Genomic DNA, 26,530 nt, shown 5'->3' on the forward strand with positions numbered 1-26,530 from the left:
GGAGTGCAATGGTGCAATCTCGGCTCACCGCAACCTCCGCCTCCCAGGTTCAGGCAATTCTCCTGCCTCAGCCTCCTGAGTAGCTGGGATTACAGGCACGCACCACCATGCCCACACGGAGTTTTGCTCTTGTTGCGCAGGCTGGAGTGCAATGGCACGATCTTGACTCTCCACAACTTCTGCCTCAGGTTAAGCAATTCTTCTGCCTCAGACTCAGCCTTCAGAGTAGCTGGGATTATAGGCATGCACTACCACGCCTGGCTAATTTTGTATTCTTAGTAGAGATGAGGTCTCTCCATGTTGGTCAGGCTGGTCATGAACTCCTGATCTCAGGTGATCTGCCCGCCTTGGCCTCCCAAAGTGTTTGGATTACAGGCATGAGCCACCATGCCTGGCCTGTTTATTTTTTCTTTGAGACATGGCCTCACTCTGTCACTGAGGCTAGAGTGCAGTGACACGATCATAGCTCGCCACAGCCTCAACTTCCTGGGCTCAAGCAATTTTCCCACATCAGCCTCCTGAGTAGCTGTGACTGCAGGCATGCACCACCACACCTGGGGAATTTAAAAAATTTTGCGTAGAGACATAGTCTTGCTGTGATGCCCAGGCTGGTTTCGAACTCCTGGCCTTAAGCAATCCTCCCACAGGCCTCCCAAAGTACTGGGATTATAGGCATGAGCCACTGCACCTAGCCCCAAGTTGCTTTCATTTTTTATTCACTCTTAAATTTTCCCCTTTCTCCAGATTAGCTAATTCAGAATTATTCTAAATATATGCATCTTAGTGTGGTGATTTAAAATTACTTTGGAAGACTTTAAGTTTACTTTTTTAAAAAAGGAATTTTCAAGATTGTTGGGTACAATGCCAGTTTTCACGGGCTCTGCTGACTTATTCCAAGAAAATGGAATTACCTGTTGTGATTGGAGTCATCACTGGATTAAGCTGAAAATAAACTGCTGTTATTCTTCAAAAAACGTCCATCTTCTGCACAGACCAAAGCAGTAATTTGGGTGCACAGCTGGGTTGTAGTTTATCCTGGTTTGTGAAAAGCCAGAAGAATTTCACTCCCATAGTGAATGTCACTCCCACAGAACAATAAGGATAAAGACAGATGATCTACAAAATTTCATTTTTTTTAACCTAAGAGAGTGCTGAGATTGATAGCATCTAGGTAGTCTAAAATTCAAGGGAGAAAAACAGGCTCTTCCCTGTGGAGGTGAGAAATAAGCACTGGCTCATGTGGTCACTACTCTTTCAACCTAAAAGAGATTCACTAGTTAATAAGCCTAGACAAGGGCACAGTACTCCAATCAGCTTTACAGAAATATATTGTTACGGTCCAAATTGTGTCCCTACCCCCAAATTCATGTGTTGAAGCCCCAAACTCCAGCACCTCAGAGTGTGACTGAGTTTGGACATAGGGTCTTGTCATAGGCGGTGAAGTTAAAATGAGGCCTTTTGGATTGACTGTCATACAATCTGACTCGTGTCCTTATAAGAAGAAATTTGGACATACTGGGGGAATATACAGAGGAAAGACTGTGTGTGGACACAGAAGGTGACTGGCTGCAAGCCTAGGAGAGAGGCCTCAGAAGAAACCTAACCTCCCAACACTTTGATTTTGGACGTCCAGCCTGTATAACTGTTTGAAGATAAATTTCTATTTAAGTCACCTAGACTGGGGTATTTTGTTATGGCAACCCTAGCAAACTAATATTTTAGCACTCTTGATTAAGTACGTAGAGCCAAACATGTAAGATAAACCAAAGGAAAAATGGGAGTAGAAGAGAATGAAGATAATGTAGGAAGGAGAAGGAAAGTTTAAAAACATTGTAAGTAATAGAAGAGAAGATAGTAACGTTAATGTAGCAGAAATAAGGTTTTCTAATAAAGTGATATTCAGAAGACAAAAAGCACATTAAGAGGAGAGTGCACATTTTGACATTCCTTGCATATTTGAAGATAAAGTTAGGAAAATTTCCCAGTGAAATAGAAATAGTAGATATGGAGAATGGGAGAGAAAAATTAGACAAACAGAAGATAATTAATTCAGGAGGTCCAACAACTAACTAGTACACAGAAACTTAGAGAACAGTGGAAAAGGAAGTGAAATTATCAAGCAAATAAAACTGAGATTTTCCTAGACCTAGATATAAGTGAATATTGAGATAGAAAGCATAATTAAATGTGTGATGAAGAAGGAAGGGATTTTCACCAAGACATGTCATTTAGAAATTCCCATGCACAAGAGATATGGAGAATTTGAAAACTTTCAGGGGAAAACAACAGGCCGTGTTAATGGTTGGGAAATCTGGATGTATCTGATTTCTCAATTATAACAAAGAAAACTGAAAACAGAGTTATGTCTTAAAAATTCTGAGGAAAAACAATTTTCATCTTAGAATTCTGTATCAAAATTATCAATCACATACATGAGTAGAATAAAGATATTTTTATACATGTAGTGTCTTAAAAATATGCCTTGTCTTCCCTTTCTTGGAAAGCTACTGGAGTTGTTTACTATGAAATTTAGGGAATTAATAAATGAAGAAGGAAAATGTGGAATCTGGGAAATGGGATCCAGCAGAGAGATGTGAAGGGAATTCCCACAATGGCAGTGAAGCTTAGGATAATAGTTGGCTTAGTGCCTAGAGAGTTTATAGTCCAGATTAAAACAGTCAGATAGAAGACTCCAGGATGGTGTCTAAGGAAAACAATTAAGCATGAAGCTAATATATTATCTGAGGCATTACAATGGAGTGAAGGAAGTTTTATAGTTCTTTTGGAATGTCTAGGGCTGAATTAGTGAATGTATACCAAAATGTTATTCAAAAAAACAAAGAGATTATAACTTTATAGTTAACAAAAATTTGTGTAAGAAAGAAGAGATAGTTATACACACAAATTAGCTCAGATATAAACAACTTTTATGATAATAATAACATAGTTGTCCCTCAGTTTCTGTGGGGGATTGGTTCCAGGATTCCCCATGGATACCAAAATCCATGGATGCTCAACTCCTGTGTATAAAATGGCATAGTATGTTGTTTTCTTTTCCAAGTGCTGGGGTACAGCTGGGCCTCAGATCTGGCTATCTGACTAGATCCTAGTTAAAACTGGATATGTGGCCTAACCCTCCAGCAAACTCCTAAAATATTACAAACCTCAGCCTATTAAGACGTAACAAATGTTAGGAAGAATTGGGAGACAAGAAGTGACATTTGGCAGGGCGCGTGGCTCATACCTGTAATCCCACCACTTTGGGAGGCCAAGGTGGGAGGACCATTTGAGGTGAGGAGTTCAAGACCATCCTGGCCAACATGGTGAAACCCCATCTCTACTGAAAATACAAAAATTAGCCTGGTGTGGTGAGCCTGTAGTCCAGGTACTCAGGAGGCTGAGACAGGAGAATTGCTTCAGCTCAGTGAGTAGCAGTTGCAGTGAGCTGAGATTGCACCATTACGCTCCAGCCTGGGTGACAGAGCGAGACTGTGTTAAAAAAAAAAAAAAAAAAAGAAAAAAAAAAAGAAGTGACATTTAGCTTAACTTCCAAGTCGGCTGGGTTAGTTTTATGCCTCTTTTACAGATGAAGAAACTGAGGGTCAGAGAGCCTTAACTTACATAGATAGAAAATGTCAGAGCCATGCCAAAACCGAGGTCTCTGGCATCCCTTCCCTAGTCATGTCTACCACCCTTCAAAAATAGAGCTTATGCTCTCACCATCTCTGTGGGTAGTGGGCCTCAGGACCAAGGAAGGCTAGAAGAAGGTGTCAGTCTGCACACTTGAGGTAAAATGGTCAAGAGGGGACCTAGGCCCAGCAGTCAAGTGCATACTTTTGTAACCACCCAATGGGTTCACCTTGCCCACTGTCTAGACAGAGCAGATTTCTCAAGACAGGGGAGTTACAATAGAGAAAGAGTAATTCATGCAGAGCTGGCTGTATGGGAGACCTGAGTTTTATTACTACCCAAATCAGTCTCCTAAAATGGCATGGTCTCTGCATATAACCCACACACATCCTCCTGCCTACTTTAAACCATCTCTAGGTTACTTATAATACCTAATGCATTGTAAATGCTGTGTAAATAGTTGTCATACTATATTGTTTAAGGAATAATGACAAGAAAAAATGTTTGTGCATGCTCAGTACAAATGCAGCCATCTGCAGAACTTATAGATATGGAGGGCTGACTACCTAATGATCTTCCCAATATGTGAGAAAGATTGTGTGTGTGTGTGTGACTGCCTCAAAGGAGGGATAGAGGGCGATAATCAGGAATGTGGAGAGGGAGAGCAGAGGATACTCTTTGTTATATAACAAACCTAAGTGTTTGGCTTTTAAATTTCTATACTTATATTCTTTTGGCAAAAATATTAATGCTAGTAAAGGAAATGAGGCTATACTTTAGATAAAGACATTACATTTAGAAGGGAGGGCAGTTAAAATTGAAGGAGAGAGAAGGAGGAATATTGGCTGGATTTGAAGTACTCTGGGCAGAAAGAGAAGAAAGGAAAAATCAGGACACTGTTGAGACACTCCACTGGGTACCCTAGTGGAGCTTATGTATATAAATAGTAATAAATATTAATATGCCCCAACTTATAGTATTTTTTTGCAGTTACTTTCTCCCCAGCCAGCTTGTGTTCTTTTCAGTGTTGACATGTGTAGTTACATTAGTAGAAGTCATGGTTCTCTACCTATGTGCTATTTTTTCCTGTTAGGTACCTGTCATTTCTTGAAAGCCCTTTCTGTTTGTAAGTACTTGTTTTCCTTTTTCACGGGAATGTTCTTGTCAGAGATCAAGTGAAGACAGCCAAGATGGAAGAGACTAAAGTTAACCATTACATCTTACTATGCGTGTTGGGGTCCTTTAGCTTCATGCTGCCAATGGAGTAAATACTACTATAGGTTGTTCATGTCGTTAGCCCACAGTAAAATGATCTCTTCTTATTCTTTGAGCCTACAACCATCAAGTTTCCTAGCATTTGTTATTGTCTTCAAGCACTTTTTAAAAAATACGTTTCCCTTTGTGAGTGCAAATATTATGTTATTGCAAGGGAGACATTTCCCAATCCAACTTACAGAAAATCTCTGCATATCACAGGTTTCCAGGTTATTGGCTTACTTGGTTCTCTTCGTTAACCTTGATGTAACATTCCATTGGGACCTGATTTTGTCTAGAAATCATTCCCAAGTGGGTAAACATCATATATGTAACCTCACACACTTGCAAGCCTGCTTTCTTTTCCTATATATTGTGGAAAGTTTTTTATGTTAATTGGAAGTATTTTCTGGCCCAATTATGTTTGAAAAAGATATTGTTGAATGGAGATACATCTTAAGAAAGAGATGCTGAAATAATTGCTTGAGTAAACATAGATTACCATGACCTTGTAATAATTTCCCTTGAAATCATTCAGTGAAGGCAAATTTAGGCAATTACTGAAAACCAGTGATCAAGGAAGGAAAATAAACAATTTTTAAACAAATTTGTTTGTTTTCTATTTCAGAGGGCTATACAGAGCATCCCACTTAAATGACTAATACTGAAATTAAAATTTCAAACATTTAAATCTCTGGTTTATATGTATACATTGTTTTTGCTTATGAAATAAGACTATTTTATCAGAATTCATGTACTTATAAAATTGTAAGTTCAGGATCATAATAAATAAGACTTTTTGTGATTATTTGGAGCATTTTGTCAGATCATGCTTTTGATTTCCCCATTTTAGGGTCATTATCTAATTCTGCTTTATAAGTATTTGGTATCTTTGTTCCTTAAAGAGTATTATGAAGTCATTATATGTATTCTACCATATGAAAAGAGGATATTAGTGAACAATGGCGTGTACTCTGAGACTTTAAATACCCAGAGAGGCAGGCCTCAGATGAACAAGATAATGATAATTGGCTAAAAAAAATTGAGGAAATTTTTTTTGTGAGAATATCAAGGGAAAAACAAGGAGATAGGGACATTTATTTATGATTCATTTCAAACTGGAAGCTGGTTTTCAATTATGACTATAAAAGTTTTCACTTGATTCACATGTATTCAGAGCTCATAAAACTAAGTCTTCATACTTAGAAATGGTTTTATGTTATCACAGAATTAGCAGGCATTATCTCATTATAGGAAATTTTAAGTGATTTAAAAAAATGTAAAATTATGAGATTTTAGGATTTGGAGAATAACTACCTGAGTCTCTCCTCTTTGTTGTGAGTTAGCGATAGCACAGAAGTATTTGTAATATAGGGAGAGAAACTAGGAAACAAGCTCACTAGGGTGACATTCGGGCCATGTAATACAGAATAATCGATTTCCAGAGCTCCTTGCAAAGGTGAATAGTACCAGATCTTTGGGAATTGTTCAGTTTTAAATTTTAGTTTTCCTAGATACAATATCTCGTTGAATTTTTTTTATGTGGCGGTTCTAGAAGTACTATGGAGGCATAGCAAAATAAGAATGCGAAAGCTTAGCTCAGCTTACCTTCCACTTTTATTGCTTTTAAATGTCACAAAATAGAGTCTACAAAAATGTTAGCTATCTGGGGTCATTTTGAATAGCTGAAGATCTAGTAGTTTTAAATATTAAAAGAATATGTTTTATTATAAAAGAAGGAATATGTTTAGTAAAATAGTTATTTAATGTTAAATTTTAGAATACATTAAGATAATTATTTTAATATGAAAGCATGTTTATTTTAGAAAATACAGAGATAAACTTTTTTTGTAGCTCTAATAGCAAGTATTAATTATTGTACTATTACAATTTGAAATTGAATTTTCAGACTTTTTCCCTATGAGGTCATATGCTTTATACCTTTACAAATAAAAAAAATGTCATCTTTACAAAAGGAAATTTATGTCCTGATTTTATGTTTATTTTTTATACAGATGGAGTCTCACTCTGTTGCCCAGTCTAGTCTCAAACTCCTGGGCTCAAGTGATACTCCCACTTTGGCCTCCCAGAGTGCCAGGATTAGAGGTGTGAGCCACCGCACTCAGCCTATGTCCTAGTTTTAGATAAGAGGCAGATCAGAGAACAGTTGCCTTCAATTCAACTCAGTTCTTATACTGAAGTGGCACATTTTGCAGTGGCCTACTCTGATTTCCTTCACAAACTCACATGGTGAAAGTAAGTAGGTGAGGATCTAGCTTTATTTTTCTTCATAAGGTTAGCATGATTTCCTAATACCATTTATTGTATAATCTACCTTTTCTTAATTATTTTCAAATATTTTATCTCTCATAAACTCAAGTTTTACATATTTGAATTTGGATCTTTCTGGACTCTCTGTTTCATCAATCTGTCTACTATTACACTAGTAATAACAAGCAATTATTGTATATTTATGAAACTTGATATTTTCTCTTATATGTAGCTACTTTTCCCCAATACGAGTTTTATTCAAAAATTTGGGGTTTGTTAGTGTGTACTTTTTCCTGGTAAATTTATTTTTTGTCATATTTCAAAATAAAAATATATTTGTACATTATTTTGTGAGAATTCATTGAGTTTCTGAATTTAGTGGGACTTTATATCTTTTTTTTTTTTTGGAGACGGAGTTTCGCTCGTTACCCAGGCTGGAGTGCAATGGCGCGATCTCGGCTCACCGCAACCTCCGCCTCCTGGGTTCAGGCAATTCTCCTGCCTCAGCCTCCTGAGTAGCTGGGATTACAGGCACGCGCCACCATGCCCAGCTAATTTTTTGTAGTTTTAGTAGAGATGGGGTTTCACCATGTTGACCAGGATGGTCTCGATCTCTTGACCTCATGATCCACCCGCCTCGGCCTCCCAAAGTGCTGGGATCACAGGCTTGAGCCACTGCGCCCGGCCTGGGACTTTATATCTTAAACAGGACTTAATTTCCTGAGGTAATCAGATATGAAATATTTTCTTTCATTTTATTTTCTCTCATTGTGTGTATATATATATATGAAAATGGCTTCAGGTTATGTATATTAGTTTTATAACCTGACTTCTTAGTTATGCTGGTAATCTTTTCCAGTTTGTTTTTTAGTTATTTTTTTGCAAATTATATTTTCATATTTTTCTTTCAATATTTATGCCTTCATTCCAATGTTTATACCTTTTATTATTTTTTTCTTGTCTTATTTCACAGAATGATTCCTTTCTAATAATGCCATTTTACTTTTAGCCTTTTAGAATAACTTTATTCCAAATAAGCCTTTTGTGTAAATACAGAATTGGCTTTTGGTTTTTAATTCAGTCTGAAATTTTCTTTCCCTCAAATGTCTGACTTTCTTCAGTAAGCAATGATTATTATGACATAAATGTTTGCTCCTAATTATATCAACTTCTTTTTATATTTTTTTGTTTCTGTTAATCACTTTGTTTTCTTTTTTTTGCTTTATGGTCTATGTCTTTGTGACTTCCACTTAGAGTAGTCATCTTTAAACAGGTAATTTATATAATCTGTGATTTTTAAAAATCAGTAGACCGTTACCAACATGTTAATGAATATGAGGATATTAGTTTACTTCCATTTTTTTTTTAATCTCTTGACTTTTCCCTTATGATTTTGACTTTTGTTATTTTACTGAGTTAAAAGTAAGAAAAAGGAAAATTATGTCTCATACAGATTTAAGAGTTAATAAATGTTAAAAGATTTCTTTCAGTCATATATTATGAGGGGAATGTAGAGGAGGAAAAAAATAAATATTTTTTCCTATATCCTTCTGCAGTGTTAGCTGGGACCCCTCCCCCCACCCCCATAACAAAGAGAGATTACAAGAAAAAACAAACTAACAGAATTTCATTAATATGTACACCTTTTGTATACAAGGGAGGTATGTAAGAAATAATGGCAAATCTCAAAGAGATAGCTTACGATTCAGATTCAAATAACATCTTCAGCTAAAAACAAAGAAGATTGTGAGTGACACCAGTTGTAGGGAGATGACCAGGGAAAAAGCATGGCGAATAGAAAGGTTTGTTATGCAGATTTGAGTCAGTGCCTTCTCCATTGATAAATGTCTCTTATAATTTAGTCATTCTTCATTTTCTGCTACAAACAGGGAGACACCCTTACAAATGGAGCTTTTCTTCATAGATCTAAATTTCCCTTACAAAAGGGTATCTTCTACTCTGTTTTTAGAGCTTCTCATATGTCTGCTGTTTCTCAAAATAATATGAAAAAAAGATATGTTTTGGGGGTGGCATTCTGGTCTCCTTCAGTCATATTTTGAGGTGGCATATTCTAGTTTCCAGCAGAACCAAGTAGATGTCATAACAGGTTCAGAGAAAGTCTAAACAGCAGAGATTTAAGTGAGATAAAGAAATGTCCAGATGACTTGCAATTGGAACAAAATTAGTTTTTCTATTTGGGTAAGATGCCAATTACAACATTATCAGGCAGGTCAATTTACATATCTGTCAGTTAACTATAGTTTACAAAGAGTTGAGAAAAAGCTCAAAGACAAAGAATAGGACTAGAATTCATTAGTTCAGAAGGGTATGCAGCTTCATCTGTTCCTAACAAAGCTTAAAATTAAGACCTAAATGGATCAAACTTTCCAAGTAATTTAACCACATCCCAGAAAAAAAAAAAATCTTAAGGATATTTGTAGAAACACAAAAATAGCCGGCAGTAACAGGGTAAAATTTATAACATTTGGCATTAATTCAGAAATTTCCAGGCATGCAAAGAGGCAGGGACTTTAAAAAGAGCATAACAGGGAGAAAAATCAATCAAAATTGACCCTGAAATGACAGAAATGAAAGAATTAGTATACAAGTATATTAAAATAGTTATTTTAACTGTGTTCCATATGTTTTGAGGTGCTAGAGAAAAGTATTAGGAAGAGATATGGAGACTATGAAAAAGGTCCAAATCAAACTTCTAGAGATAAGCACTTTAATGAAAAATGAGATGAAAAATGAACTGGATGGAATAAACTGTGCATTAGACAGTGAACAAGTGAAGATAAGTGAAATTGAAGATGTAGCTATAGAAACTTTACAAAATGAAACAGAGAAAATAAAAATGACTGGGGAAGAACTCCCTGAAAGGTGCATTAATAAACTGTGAGATATGTGGCCAAATATATGTGAGTGACATCATCGGGAATGGTGGGATAAGGCCCTCTGGAAATCCCCTTCATAAAAGCAACACTGGCAAAATGGCCAGACACCTTTTTTCAGAATTTTGGAAGCTAACCAAAGTCGTGCTATAATTATGAAGCATTTAAGGAAAATGACTATAATAAGCTCTGTAAGAACAGCAAATTTAGAGGCATTTTACTTTGCTCTGTTGTCTTTACCTTCTCCCCTGCTCCCCAACAAACTTTCCAGTGCCATGATAGCCTTGAAACCAACAGCCTGAAATCAAGGTGAAAACCACCACCTTGTCAGCCATTGCAGGGGGCTTATCGTATTGGATTGCCTTAGAAATCCCACTTTCATTGAATTGTCATTATTTGACCTGAATGGTGATTGTCTGGATAACCCCACTCACAAAGATTATCTTTATTTGAACTGACTCAGTGCAAACAGGTTTTTTTGGGGAGATGGGGAAGAGGAGTGTTTATCATAAAGAATTGCTTTACATTTTTGCTGTCTTAGTGGTAGATAGCAGTTAAAAAATGGGCTAACCAAAAAACTTAATAGGAGAAGCTGGGGAATTAGATGTTCATATGGGGTTTTAAGGAAGCTCTGACACATTCTTGGGAATTTAGAAGACTACATGTGTGTGCAGAGCTGTGAGCATGCTTAGGAAATACCTAACGCGGCTCTAAACTTTCACCTTAGTCTGACCTTGAGGCACTGTAAGCTGGAAGAGGAGGCTTAGGCAGAGTTGTCTGCTGCCTGGTACATGTTGAAAGTGTAGGGTAGAGGTCTGGTGTGATGGCTGATTGTTGTAATCCCAGCACTTTGGGAGGCCAAGTCAGGAGTATTGCTAGAGACTAGGAGTGGGAGACCAGCCTAGGCAACATAGTGAGACCCCGTCTCTACAAAAAAATTTAAAATGCTGGGCATAGTAGTGCATGCCTATAATTCCACCTACTTGGGAGGCTGAGGTGGGAGGATGGCTTGAGCCCTGGAGTTTGAGGCTACAGTGAGCTATGATCATGCCACTGCACCCTAGCCTGGGTGATCTTGTCTCTTAAAAAAAGTGTAGAATGGAAAGGATTTCTTTTCTTACCCATTGCAAGGGTCATGGCTGATGCCCCATAACAAAAGACATGTTAACAAAAGAGAAGCATATATATTGATGTAGTATGTATTTTATGTGACATAGGAGCTTTTAGGAATTAAGACCCAGAGAAACAGGTAAATCTGTGCATTTTTATGGACAGTCATGCAGAACTATGATTGGAGGCCAGAAGGGTAAACCATGGGAACTCAGCAATGTCTATTTGTTCAGATTCTTCTTCATGTCCCTGTATGACATTGTTTGCCTCCTGGTGTAGGATAAGACATCTATAAGAACATTAGGTTCTTCAAGGGGGTAGGGAGGGAGAAGGTGACACAGTAACCTAGGTCTTAGGGCCTGTTTCAGGGAAGAAGAATGAGGAGGGGAAGGTTCAAGTGGCCTTTTGCTTCTGCTGTTTTCCTTAACTTCTAAGATGCCATATTTTGGAGTAGCATGTCTTGAACTTTGTCAAAAGTATACCTTAACAGTTCAGAGCTCTGCTGCAAAGACTGGGAGACATACTGGTTCCAGGCAGTTCCGGCTTAGCTAATTGCTAAGCTAATCAAGCAGAGATTTTAGAGGCTCCATATCACAAGGAATATAGACTTCAGTGTAGAAGTCTCTAAACAAACAATCTCAACCACCTCCACAATAACAAACAGCAGCAAGAATATATTTGTAATTGGGTTCCAAAAAGTAGGTGGATAATGAAAAAATATTTGAAGAAATGATGCTGAAAAATTTCTGTATTTGATGAAAACACTAAGTTCACAGATCCAAGGAGTTCAATGAACCCAACCACAAGAAAAATGAAAACTACACCACCAAGGTGCAGTTTTAATCACCTTGCTTAAAATCAGTGAATACGAGAAATTTTGAAAGTAACCAGAGACAAAGGGAACATTGCACAAAAAGGAATAAAAATAAAGATGACAGCAGATTTCTTATCAGGAAGATTGTAAGCTAGAAAACAGAGCAAAGACATCTTTTTAAAGTTCTTAAAAAATTGTTCATACTTATGTAGCATGTATATGCTGTAGGCATCAGTTTATTAAAACAGAGAAGAACAATGTGTTATCACTCACCAGTCAGCTAACACAAAATTTAATGCCTGTGTCAAAAGAAAAGTTCAGAAAAAAATTCTGAGTTATTGGATTTAGACAAGGAAGTCAGTCTGTTGCTTGTTACATAAGGATTATGTACCTAAGGGCAGCGAATAATTAGAAGGACATGATGAAATAAAAATTAACTTTAATAGTGAAATCTTGAAAACATAGGCTAAACATCACTAAGAAATTATTTTTGCCAAGTTTTATCTTTATACATTTTTCTTATAAAGGATTTTGAACATAGAGCATATAGTATGAAAACTTGGGTACCCACCATTTAGTTTTGTAAAATTTTAATGTTTTTCATGCTTGCTTTGTACCTTTCTATTTAAATATATATATATATATATATATATATATATATATATATATATATATGTTTTTGTTTTTGTTGTTGTTGTTTTTGAGTCTTGCTCCGTCCCCCAGGCTGGAGTGCAGTGGTGCGATCTTGGCTCACTGCAACCTCTGCCTCCTGGGTCCAAGCCATTCTCCTACCTCAGCCTCCTGACTAGCTGTGATTACAGGTACCTGCTACTGTGCCTGGCTAATTTTTGTATTTCTAGTAGAGATGGGGTTTCACTGTGTTGGCCAGGCTGGTCTCGAACTCCTGACTTCAAGTGACCCACCTGCCTTGGCCTCCCAAAATGCTGGGATTATAGACATGAGCCACTGCACCTGAACCAAAAATTTATTGTGAATACCATTTTATTAGTATCTTCTGTCAGTTTATAACTTGTATTTTCACTTGGTGTGTTTCCTTATAATACAGGAGTTTTAAATTTTAATACTGTCATAATGATTAATATTTGATTTGTTCCTGTTAGTTTTAAAATTCTTCCTAAGACCATAACATTTTCTTGTGTAATTTCATCTAAAAGTTTTAAGAGTTCACTTTTTAGTTTGTCTTCAATACACTAATCTACTTGGAATTACTTTATGTATGATGTGAGGTAGGGATAGAATTTAATGTGTTTTTTTCCTTTTTTCTTTTTTAAATTTTATGTAACTAACCAATTCTTCTCCCCCAAATGTTTTCCAAAATAATATTCAAAACAGTTCTAAATTTATAGGAAACCTGCAAAGATAGTACAGAGAATTCCTATATACTCCTCACCCAGTTTCCTCAATTGTTAACATTTTATGTTAGCATAGTTTTAAAATAGACTGTAGTACATATTGCCCTGCACATTGTAGATGTGGTTTTTATTTTTACAACAAAACATTAGGGAATTTTAGTTTAGGATTTTTATCTGTTTTAACACATATTTTAGAGGTAGTTCAAATCAAAACGGGGTAGTTGTGTCATAAATTTTGACACAAACATAAATAAGTATTTTACGTAAAAAAGATTTGGGGTGGCTGTGTCATAAATTTTGACACAAATAAGTGTTTTACCTGAAAAAGATTTGGGAAAGAATCTTGATTTGGCAAATGATGTTTTAGTCTGTCCTTTTTATTGCCAAAATATCTTGAATTCCTGTGCAACGTTTACAACTATAGAGTTTGTTGATCACTAACTAAGGGGCATTTGTAGTCAGTTCTAAATTCTAGAATGGGGAAACAGGGAATAAAGGTTTTCCTTAAAACCTGCTCCTAGTTTTGCTGCACTAGGCCAAGCATTCTTTTGTTTACTTTTATTCTTTTCTGTTGCACTTCACTAATAAAATATGTATACTGAAATTTGGAGACTCGGAAGGGGATATGTAGTACTCATCTTTGGAATTTAACTCAAGATCAGTGAAAATCACATCAAGGAAGAAAGTGATTGGTAGTTTAGACAAGAAGTCAGTGAAATTCATGAAAATGCTGCTTCAGAAAAGAGAGTTTAGGTCAGGAGCAGTGGTTCATACCTGTAATCGTACCACTTTGGGAGACAGAGGAGGGAAGATCTCTGGAGCCCAGGAGTTTGAGACCAGCCTGAGCAACACAGTGAGACCCTGTCTCAAAATATAAAAAAAGTAAATAAAAGATGGATTTGCTTAGAAAGAAAGAAAGAAAAGAGAAAGCCAGAAGTATAGGGTTGACTCATTTTATTGAGAGTTCAAATTATGGTAATTTCATTCTGAGAGACCACCTAACACACTTATTGTAGTTGTGCTAAGATTGTGAATTGTCTTCCGTAATAGTTTCTCATTCTTTAAGACACAGAAATAAACATAATTTAGATGTGGGTGTATAGTACTCAGATGTTTACTTTTATCCCATTGAGGGAATGTGTTCTCTTTCTGGGTCCATGAGGCCGCGTAGCTTTAAGGGCAAGAATTTCCCAGTGCCATGCCCCCCTTTCATGTCTCTCCATCCAGGAGATTCAACGGTTTATGTTTGAATTTCCTGGGCATGGGAAGAAACTAAAAGTCAATCACTCCAGCAGAAGTTTAAGGAACTCCTTTCATTGGCCCAGGGTCTTGGAGAAGGTGGGGGTTTCTCCCAGAATAAAAGTCCGTGCTCCTTCACCTGCACCAGATTTCCAACTTTCTAGAATCCCCTCCCACACGGTGGGCGCTCCCTCTGGGATTTCCCCTCTGGAATCCCCTTCTGCACTCTTCGTGGAAGCCTTTCTCTTCTCCTTTCCTTCTCTTTTCTCTACCTAAATAAAATCTCCTTTCTGCAACAATTTTTGGGTCCCGTATTTTACTTTTGTGAGCATGTGTGCAGCTGAAGCGGCCCCACCGCTTATTCTAAGAGGTTAGAGGCCAAAACCCCACAACATCCAAGAAGAAACCTGGTTACACCATGAGAATTTCTAACATGTTTTAGATTCCTCTATCTCTAATCAAGTACAATCTCAATGTTTTATGTAAAGATAAATACTTAAGAATTGTAGCTTATTAGAAACATTAGTCTCTATGATTTTAAGCTATAAATAAATTTTCTTCATAGTGCGGTGGAATCTCTAATATGGGTCAGTGTTTCTGCTGAGTCATGGGTGTAAGGCTTGAATAACTCAGTCTGATAGGAGAAAGTGAAACACGATGAAATACTGATAGTAAAATGATAGATACTTAACCTTGAAGGATAAGTAGTTTTTTGGGTGGATAAGAGGAATCATGGGCTGGGTGCGGTGGCTCATTCCTGTTATCGCAGCATTTTGGGAGGCTGAGATGGGTAGATCACGAGGTCGGAGTTCAAGACCAGCCTGGCCAAGATGGTACAACCCCATCTCTTCTAAGACTACAAAAATTAGCCAGGCGTGGTGGCAGGCACCTGTAATCCCAGCTTCTTGGGAGACTGAGGCAGGAGAATTTCTTGAACGTGGGCGGCAGAGGTTGCAGTAAGCCTAGATGGTGCCACAGCACTTTGGCCTGGGTGACAGAGTAAGACTCTGTCTCCAAAAAAAAAGGAATTACGAAAGGGAATTCTATTCATTTTAAGTAGCTTGAGATTTCTGGAGATACCAATAAGAGTGTGTCAGACTGAAAATGGGAAATAAGAATTTAAAAAAATAAAATCTTGCAAGATACGCTATATTGTTTGAGCTTCATTCTGTGGCTTATAAGGAGTTCTTGAAGGGTTTAAAAATTGAAACTAAGAAAAAGAAATGTTGGCTCTTTAAGCAGAGTAGAGTCCTAATAAAATTTATGTTTTTATAAGAGTACATACTCTAGTGACAATTTGGGATGATTAGAGTAGTACCTGAGTAGTAGCTGAGAATTGAGATGTAATAGTCAATACAATTTATCAATATGAAGAGCATTCATCACCTTGGACAAGAGGAAAGAAACTCAAACTTTTCAAGAAGGTGGAATATACTGGACTTCAACCTCTGATTTAAAGTAGATGGTGGTAGCCTTATAGAATATAGGAGACTCCATTCTTGTTTTTTTTTTTTTTTTTTAAGGATCATGGTGTTCTGTATTATGTGCTTTCTAACTTTGGATTTGGAAAGTTTCACTGAAGTTTGTAGCACTGGTTAAAACACTATGCAATAAGGTTAAAAATAGTAGAGGAAAAATCACACCCGTGATTGCAAATGCTTATGTTAACTGAATAAACTATTGTTTTGGAAGTCGAAAGTTTGAGAAACCTAATGAGCAATATTTCTTTTCTCTAATTCTGAACTACTTGAGAGATAAGACAAAAGTTAGAGTTGTAGAGATCAAAGTATCCAGTTAAATACTAGGTAGCAGGTTGTTACACAAGCCCAGTTCTTTATACCTAAGGGACCAGCCAGACAAATAAATCACTTTTTCCTGGGGTGATGTGAGTAAGTGGGAGGACCTGGAGGCATACATTAATGGATATCTATTCCCTTGAAAAATAAAGCCAGGGAAAGGTGACTCTTTGTCTTTAGTCAGTCGTTACTTCTGAGACTAGAAAACATTAATGCAGTGATAATTTGCTACTCTCAAATAGCAGATTTATTGTAGGTATAGTTTTGGAATTTCAAAGCTGAATGTGATCTTGGACATCATTTACTTAACTCCCCTCATTTTTACAGATGAGGAAGATGTGGGCCTAAAAAGGTCAACTTACTTAAGATAACACAAGTGGAAGAGCAGATCTTCTGAGTCACCATGCCAACGTCTATTTATAAGTAGGAATACTAATGCATAGCTTTTTCAACAGAAAATTAAGTGAAATTTCTCACTTCTATTTTCTTGTATAGAAAACCAAAATACAAGAATATTAAAGACAATAAAGCAAATTAGGACTCCAGCTACTTTAAAATGACTACTACCACTTTTATGCATTTCTTTTCAAATGCTTTTTAATGCATACAGTTTATATTTGAGGTATAACTGCAGCATCCAAATTGGAATGCAAGAGGGGTCCATCTCTTTCATGCAGAAGGACTTATTTGCTGATTGTTGTTTTTATAGAGAACCATTCTGAAAGAATGCAAAGTAAATATCAAGAATACTTGTATATTTGGAATTTTTTCTAACATGAGCTTTGAATAACTGTGTGAACATGTAGTTCTTTGCTGGAATCTAAAATAAGATTAGACCAGATATGGAAAATATGTTTCTTTTGTCCTTCCCTTAAGTTGATCGCATAGTTCACTGCTTTGGAGATTCTGGGAAGATGGCTGCACTTGCCTCACATTCTTCACCTGAATCATCCACCATGGGGAGAGGGCATGGCATGCGTGGTGGTTCTTTCCATCCCTACTTAGGTAATTGCTCAGATCCCATTGGGTTATAACATTCTGCAATTCTATATTTTAGAAGCAATTTTTTTCTGAATTTAACTTATAATGTTAAAATTATAAACAAAATTTTGAAATAAAGTTTGAAATACAGTTTTATTCTTTAGACCAATCAATATGCTAGAACCATCTATAGATGTAATTCAGGGAACTAGTTCTTCTATTTTCATATGATGTCAGATTATTCCACACAAACATACGTACTCAAAAAGCCCATCGTGAGCTAAGCTCAGAAAACTTCAACTGAAGCATGGTATTATTATTTTTCTCAGCATGAGCAATAATTTTCCTGACCCTCAGCCACATGTCTGAAAAAGAGAAAGTACAGTGGATTTTCCTATAAACATAGTATGAGAATTAAAATCAAAGTGTCCCAATAACTAAGATGTCTTAAATGGGAAGTGAGATCTTTGATGCCCTTTGTTATTAAGGGTCAAGCCTTTGGTGGTTTTTTGTATTTAAGGTCAATACTCAGTAATCCTTTTTTTTGGTGGGGGGGGGCAATGACAGCTTAACTGAAAAGCATAGTTTTAGTTTACTGCCTGGCAAATATAAGCTTATTACATTAAAAAAAAAAAAAAGAACCTGATTTTATTTTGCATTTGAAATTTGTAGAATACTGTAGTCTTTTTGTATTATAGGCTCATCATTGTAAACATCAGTTATCACTATGTAAATGAACATTGAAAGTGCTATTAAAATATATTTTAATATATAAACAAATTTGCTTTTATAGTATGTGGACTTATGTCCACTGATCCTTCAAGGTTTTGTAATGAGTGTTTTTAAGATAATATTTTATTTACCAAAGCTCTATATTTTAATAATCCAGAAAACTATAAATAAAAATTCAGCCAGGTATGATGGCTCACACCTTTGTAATCCTAGCATTTTGGGAGGCCAACTTGGGCAGATCACCTGAGGTCAGGAGTTAGTGACTAGCCTGGCCAACATAGTGAAACCCTATCTCTACTAAAAATACAAAAATTAGTGAGGCGTGGTGGTGCATGCCTGTAATCCCAGATACTTGGGAGGCTGATGCAGGAGAGTTGCTTGAACCCAGGAGGCGGAGGTTACAGTGAGCCAGGTTCATCCCACTGTACTCCAGTCTAGGCAACAGAGTAAAACTGAACTTTAAAAAAAAAAAAATGGAAAAAAGAAAAAAACATTCATATTTTTAGTATCCAGAAATTATGACACCTGTGTGTATTTACATAATTGGGATCATGTGTACATACTGATGTAGTTTTATAATCTTTTCACATATCAAATACTTGAAAATTTTTTGTGTCACTGAATAATCTTACGGAGCATGATTTTTAGGATACCTCTATAAGAATGATTGTATTTCATCATATCGGTGTACCTTTTTATCCTTCCTTTAGATTGCTTCCAATTTTTTTCTCTCTTTTCAATTTTTATTTTCTTCTTTAACCTCTGTTGGACTTGATATTTTCCCTTTTTAAAATAATGTGATTGATGTCAGTGTGCATAAATATTTCTGTATAGCTGTGATTTTATTAGATTAAACTCTTAGAATCTATTATGTCAGTTGATACTAAAGTTTTCAACATTTTTGTCCCCCAGAAAGTTATGCTTTGTTTACATTTTATTCACAGCGTATTATTAGAGTGAGTTTGTCTGTCTCTGCTTTGTTTTAAGTCTTTTTTTTTTTTTTTTTTTTTTTTTGAGACAGAGTCTTGCACTGTCACGATCTCGCCTCACTGCAACCTCTACCTACAGGGTTCAAGTGATTCCTCTGCCTCAGTCTCCCAAATAGCTGGGATTAGAAGCACATGACACCACGCCCAGCTAATTTTTGTATTTTTAGTGGAGACTGGGTTTCAGTATGTTGGCCAGGCTGGTCTTGAACTCCTGACCTCAAGTGATCTGCCCGTCTGGCCTCCCAAAGTGCTGGGATTACAGGTGTTAGCCACTGTGACCAGCCTTAACTCTTTGTAGATGAAAAATTACTTATGTAATTTGTACTTCTTTTGTTACTAGTAAGTCTGAATTTCCACCCCCTTCCATTTATGGCCCTTTGCAGTTGTGGAAGGAGTGTGTAGTTTATTCTATGTAGGGGTGCTTATTTTAGTTTTGGTATTTAGTGCTCTTAATGCTTTTTTTTTTTTTTTTTTTTTTTTTTTTTTTTTTTTGACTAAAGCTGTGTGGCATGGAAGGAAAAGCATGGATTTTTAATTCGTGGACTTGTATCTCATTGTTACTTATGTATTTTCTGTGTGTCTTTGGGCCAACTGCCTGCCATATGTGAGCCTGAAGTTGACTGATCTGCCAGAAAAGATGATTATGAGATTTAAATGAGACACCTATGCCAGAAGAATCACTCAATGTTAGCTGGGCTTCTCCTTCTCACCTCCTCATTATCACCTACCTGTCATTTCTCTGTTTAGCCATTTTTGAACAGAATTGAAGGAAAATGCCATTCAAGTCTGCTATTTGCCTGTAAACAGAGTGGGTACAATCTCACTGACCATCCAATAGTCACTGTTGAACTCTTTTCAATTCTTATGATGAGAACTAATGGATAAACTTTTGTATAATGTAGTGAGAAATGAGTGGAAAGAGAGCCAGCATTGGAACAGGCCCAGCCATCAGAGGAACAGCTTTTTCTGCTTTGTATCTCATACTACATACTTTTTTTTTTTTTTTTTTTTGGTTAAGGACTTGTTCTCTGTGTTGCATTTTTATGCCAACTGTAGCTGCTGCCAGAATCTTGGATGCCCCAAATACCAGTGCTTGCAGTGGAAGCCAGCAGGGTGGACCAGACAGTGAAAAAGATTCCTTTGCTCATATTGCCAGCTTATCTGAAATCTAAAACAGCTGTTTGAATCAATGAATGAAGTACATATTCAAGGGAGTTACAGAACTTCCAAAAGAACTGCTTTTATCGGGCAGTCTCCCTGCAAGCATCTGTTGAGTAGATCCTCTGTCAAGCACAATGCCAAATTTTTGAGATACAATGGGAATAAGACACTAGTCCTGTGCTGAGGGTGGTGTATTTAAACAATAAAATAACATTAACAAATGAAAGGCAGGATGTAAGTACGAAAGGACTAGAGGTATTCTGGATGAGAGGATAGCCATCTAATATTGGAGAATATTGTCATAGGGAAGTTACAAAATATTCAAGAAATTGAGACCTATAATTTGGAAGTGGTTTTGATTTCTTCCAAAGTGAGAGAGTGAGGTTTAATTCTTTTCTATAGTAAACTGTATTTCTATAATTGCTTTGGCTGTGTCAGGGTGACTTGTAAGAAGCAAATGGACATTTGAGTACAACTACACTTTTAAGACACATGTGATATGTATTTACCTTCCTGATATCAATATGGCAGGTGAAGATGACATGACAATGGCTTTTGGTAGACTTGAGCTCTTATACATGGGATGGCTTTTTGGTTTTTCTGTGCTTTTGGGAGAGTACAGACACCAACAGATGGAGCTTCTCAGGATAGACCACCCTGACCAGAATGCAAAACTGTAAAAGTGACTGCTGTATTTTAATCAGCAAATCTGCCATAGTTGTGGGACATTAAAGCCTTAATTGGCCCTACTCACCTAAAGATAGATGCTGCACTCAAGGCTGCAAAGGGAGCCAACCACTTTTATATATTTACATATTTAAATCCATTCTCCAGCAACAATTGAAATACTTATAAGTATTTTAATTCTTCTTGCCAGCTCTTTATTTCACGCTGAGAACCCAAATAATACACTTTCATCCACATCAGTAAAGCTAATTACCCTTGACTGTACTATTTCTAATATAATTTTATTTTAGCATTTCAAAATACATTAAAAAAGTAAATTATAAGTTCTTCCAAATTAGATTGTCTACTCAGTCACATTAGAATGATCAAAAAACAGAAGCATTATAAAACTTCTTGCCAGGAACAACACAACCTAATCCTTAAAAAGGAGAGTACACGTTTTTTTTTTTTTTTATATATATTGTCTACCATATGATACAAAAATTAATTTTGGTAATATTAATAAATGTTCCTTTTTTGGTAATACTTGATTCCTGACACAAATAATCATTAAGTCTTTGTTATTAAGTCATGTTTTCTAGAATACAGCTTGAATTGTGTATAAGACTTGTTTTGAAGTTATAAATTTTATTATTGTCCTTTGGTGAGTTGTTGCCTCTCACAGGTCACTTTTCTTTTGTTCAGAAGTGGTTTGGATTTAAGGTACCAACCTTATATGGTTCACTGACAATTATAAAAGACACATTGCTTCTAAAACATTGTATTACGAACATTTAACTGATAGATAAGACTCTGCCTCTCTCCAAAGCAGCTGACTTTATTTGAATAAAAACTGTGGTCATAGATAAATACAATATATAGCATAATGTAATAAATCTATAAGAGAGACCAAAAAATATGAAAGAAAGCTTAACAAACACATAACAAAATAGTAACAACTTTTGCATGATAGGGTGAATGAAAGAAAGAGTAGCATTAAGTAAAGTCTGGTCATGTATGCTGGAGCCAGATCTTAGAGAACTTTGGATATCTGTCTGCGTGTTTTAACTATATTCTCCAGGTAATATGGAGAAACTTAAGAGGTGTTTTTGTGTTCTTTTCCATCTCCATTAGAAAGTAGTACTTGCTCATTATATAGAATTTGGAAAGTACAAAAAAGTATACACAAGAAATTTAAAATCATTTATAAATTCATTCTCTCTCTCCATCCCATCTTCCAGTGCTGTTTCCTGACCCACAGTGATGTGATTAGAGCCAGGCTTTAAGAATGGCACTTATATGTGGTGTATCAAGTTGCTGGATAACTTATTAGGAATCGTAGTAGGCAGAGGGAATAGGTAGGAGTGATTAGAAAAAGAATCCTTTTAAAAATAGAAATAGGCTGGGCGTGGTGGCTCATGCCTATAATCCCGGCACTTTGGGAGGCAGAGGCAGGTGGATCATTTGATGTCAGGAGTTTGAGACCAGCCTGGCCAAAGTGGTGAAATTCCCTCTCTACTAAAAATACAAAAATTAGCTAGGCATGGTGGCAGGATTTTATAATCCTAGCTACTTGGGAGGCCGAGGTAGGAGAATTGCTTGAACGCAGGTGGAGGTGGTTGGAGTTGCAGTGAGCTGAGATCATGCCACTGCACTCCAGCCTGGGCGACAGAGGGAGACTCCATATCAAAAAAAAAAAAAAAAAAAAAAGGATAGGAACAAAAGGGCTATTTTTACTAATTTCATGTGGATGTGTAGGAGGTGAAGAGGAAGTTTTGTTGTGTGATTTACTGCCCTTTCAAGCCTATGTGGCCAGAAGGATCCTATTGTCCTCTAACATGAGAGACCTTACAGAAGACAGAATGGGAGACACTATAATTTTGCTTTTGGGTACTTTAAATTTGAGGATGCTATCAAGGCATCTAACTGGTCCAGAAGTATGAACTATTTATACAGAATCAGGAACCCAGGTAGGAAGTGCGGATGATTGATGCATTTTCTTTTTTGATTACAGAGCATTCACTTATTTATTTTAACAGAGAAATTACCAGTTTTCTTTTTGTACTTTTATGTGGATGGTTGCTGAGGCTGGTGACAACTGATTAAGAAGTATGGTGGTTTACACAATATTTACAAAACCATTCGTTCAATTAAAAGATATATGAGGTCAAAGTTAATGTGATTCAAGGTCAGTGATCCCCAGGTTCAACGATTAATCATATGCTGATGGAAGTAGTGGCAGTTTTCACTTCAAAAACACTAAGAATAATGTGATAACACTGTCCTCGACATGTTTTAACAAAGATAGTTTATTATCTTTTTTCCTGTAAAGGACTTCCACCCTTCAAGTTTTTCCAATAAGTAAGGGGAACATGAGACAGATACCATTTGTAGATTTAGCTGTATGTTGACATTTTTAGTCATGATCTAGAATTGGTTCATTACATTTGACTGTAGTTCTTGAAGAAGTCTAAATGGACGGGACAATCTGTTTATAAGAAAACAGAGTCTTTCCTGCTTTATAAGGGTAACGTGATTATTTTTTAACTTGTATGATAGCTGCCCAGAATGCAGTGAAGATTTTTTGTAAGTCTAGTCTTAGGTTTACAAGCTTAGCCTTGTACCACAGCATCAATGTCCTCATCTATATATGCTTTCCCTAACAATTAGTTGTTTGTGCTTGTCTTGTTTTGCAGGGTTTTTTCCCCCCACCATGTGATGTCTGGCCTTAGCTTGAAGAGTTTAAAAATGAAGCATATTTTACTTGTGACCTTTACAGAAATTAAAATTTTTGGTTGTACTGCATATGTCTCAGTGCTAGAAATGCTTGCTAAAACATTTTTTTTAAAACCTCTATCAGCATTTGAAGCTATTTGAGATTATATAAAATTGCGCAACCTTTGTTTTATTATTTGACTCTTAGTAGATAGTGCTAAACCTCAAGTTATGAATTCTCTTTTTATGAGACCCAGCATACTGTGGAAATAATGGATTTTAGATAGGCCTTTACAATGCATGTATTTTATATAATTTCACCCTAAAAACTTAAGAGATGTGTTTGGCAAAGGAAGGGCTTTTGTTGCTGTCATTCTCCCTCATGTGTCTGACTGATTCTCCAGTAGGAACTTTAGTTCTCACAACCTTCGTTTCCTCATGGCCTTCTGAGATTCATACTGCTTTTGTTCCTTTTGCAAGCACATTGCGATCATATTCTTGCCTTCCTTCTGCTGTTGCACAAATGACTGGCCCCATCACCAGGATCATTTGAGAAAAATCTCTTAGTATTCTGAGAGGCCTAAACTCCCACTAAAAAGTCCTCCAAAAGGGCTGAAGATAGAGGTTTCCTAGAACTCCTGGCTCCTCTCTTTCTTTTTAGTTCTGATTTTCTCTAATCTTCATAAACTCCCCTTCTCTGAAAGACAAATGCTTTTAGGGACTCTGCATAGCATGTGGATTTTACTCACAAAAACTGTGCCACAGAGCCCCCTTACCTATTTTTGTACCATCTCTTCCCATTCATTCACCGCTGTGGCCTTGGCCATGTTGGCTTACTTCCTGTCCTGTTATTCTGTTCTTCTGTCTGATTTCTGCCATGCACACGCTAGTCTTCCTCTCAGAATGCCTGCCGCACATACCACCCCCACCCTGCTTTATTATTTGCTGACTCTAACCATTGCTGGCTGAAGTCTTTGCTTTCAGATTTGCCTGATAAATTCTTTCTTGTTCACTTGTCCTGCCGGGTAGGCTTAGATGTCTCTACTGTGTGCTTCCATAGCATGGCCCACATCCCTTTATTGGAGCCTTTATGTTGTTTACAATCACAAGTCTGAGATTAATAAAGTACTTTCTTTTTTCTTTTTTTTTTTCCTGTCACCCAGGCTGGAGTGCAGTGGCACAGCCTCGTCTTACTGCAACCTCTGCCTCCTAGATTCAAGCAGTTCTCCTGCCTCAGCCTCCTGAGTAGCTGGAATTACAGGCGCCTGCCACCATGCCCAGTTATTTATTTATTTATTTTTGTATTTTTAATAGAAAAGGGGTTTCACCATGTTGACCAGGCTGGTCCTGAACTCCTAACCTCAGGTGATCCACCCATTTTTGCCTCCTAAAGTAGTGGGATTGCAGGTATGTTCCACCACCCCCAGCCTAATAAGGTATTATCAATACTGAGCACAGTGCCAACCAGTGAGCTGGTGCTTAATAAGGATTTGAAGTAAGAATCAAGGGATCAAAAGAGAAGGTGTGAAGGGTAGTTTCTATATCTGTATTCAGTATTCACAGGCTTGGTAGTTTGAGAAGCCTGTATTCCCTGCTTTGACTTTTTCACTATTTCTTAAGTGCTACCGTTCTTTTAGTCTCTAAACCAAAACCATGTATACTGAGATGTAGTACATTACATATGCATATATGTATGTGTATATTTGAAACCAAAAGTTCTGAAGTACAATATGTCCTCTTACTACTTACAATGAATGCGGATGTTTTTCTATTCTCTCCTTTTCTATTTTACTTTTCCCGATGCTCTTTATGACCTATTAGATTGATTCAAAACCTCTATAGGTTACAGTAAGCACTTTGCAAACTACTGCTCTAAATTACTGTGCCTTTTCTATGAGGAAAAGTTGAACTGTTGGTGTATTAGTCAGGGTCAACCAAAGAAGCAGCTCCAGTAGAAGGTACATTTTAGGAGAAATGTATCACAAGGAATTGGTTTATGCAAATGTGGGGTCTGGCTATGAAGGTCTGAAATCTGTAGGGCAGGCAGTGAAGATGAGAGACTGGAAGCCTCAAGCACAAGTTGAAGCTGCTGTCACAGGCAGAATTTCTTTTGTCTTCAGGAAACCTTAGCTCTGCTCTTCAGGCCTTTCAACTGATTGAATTCAGGCCCACCCAGATTATTTAGGACAATTTCCCTTACTTGAAGTCAACTGATTTTGGACTTTAATCACATCTACAGCATACCTTCAAAGTGACACTTGGATTAATGTTTGATTAAATAACTGGGAAGTGTAGCCTAGTCATGTTAACATATGGAAAGATCATCATAGCTTTGCGCAGTGGCAGTATCACAGCCAATGAGTCTTATCCTACGTGTGATTATAGCTTTGAAAACTTTTCCCAATACCCTGCTGTGACGACTTACTGTGTAGTCAGCATTAACATTTTTTGGCAGTCTCTATGGAGACTGAATAAAAATAAATAAATAAATGTTTAAAAAAACAAAAAAAAGACCATCATAATACTGTGAAGAGCCTGGTCATCAACTTTTTTTTTTTTTTTTTTGAGATGAAATTTTACTCTGTTGCCCAGGCTGTAGTACAGTGGTGCAGTCTCAGCTCACTGCAACCTCTGCCTCCTGGATCCAGGCAATTCTCCTGCTTCAGCTTCCTGAGTAGCTGGGAATACAGGTGCACGCCACCATGCCCAGCTAATTTTTGTATTTTAAGAGACCAGGTTTCGCCACGTTGGTCAGGCTGGTCTCGAACTCCTGCCATTGTGATATGTGTGCCTTGCGCCTCCCAAAGTGCTGGGATGACAGGAGTAAGCCACTGCGCCCCGCCACAACCTTTTTAATGTAGGGAGTAGGAATCCATTTTGGTTCGCCTGCCACTTTATTATCACA

At 36.9% G+C, this 26,530-nt stretch overlaps 1 protein-coding gene and 1 non-coding gene across 14 annotated transcripts in view; both read left to right on the top strand.

The window, feature by feature from the left end:
* PPP1R9A (protein phosphatase 1 regulatory subunit 9A) overlaps positions 1 to 26,530 on the top strand; it is a 333,495-nt gene that overhangs the window by 139,859 nt on the left and 167,106 nt on the right. The window lies entirely within an intron of this gene.
* On the top strand, positions 25,954 to 26,092 carry LOC119470679. The gene has a single exon (XR_005199620.1). It is a non-coding gene; the product is annotated as a U4 spliceosomal RNA (small nuclear RNA).

This window comes from Cebus imitator, unplaced genomic scaffold, assembly GCF_001604975.1.
Source record: "Cebus imitator isolate Cc_AM_T3 unplaced genomic scaffold, Cebus_imitator-1.0 Scaffold37, whole genome shotgun sequence".
Classification (NCBI taxonomy): Eukaryota; Metazoa; Chordata; class Mammalia; order Primates; family Cebidae; genus Cebus; species Cebus imitator.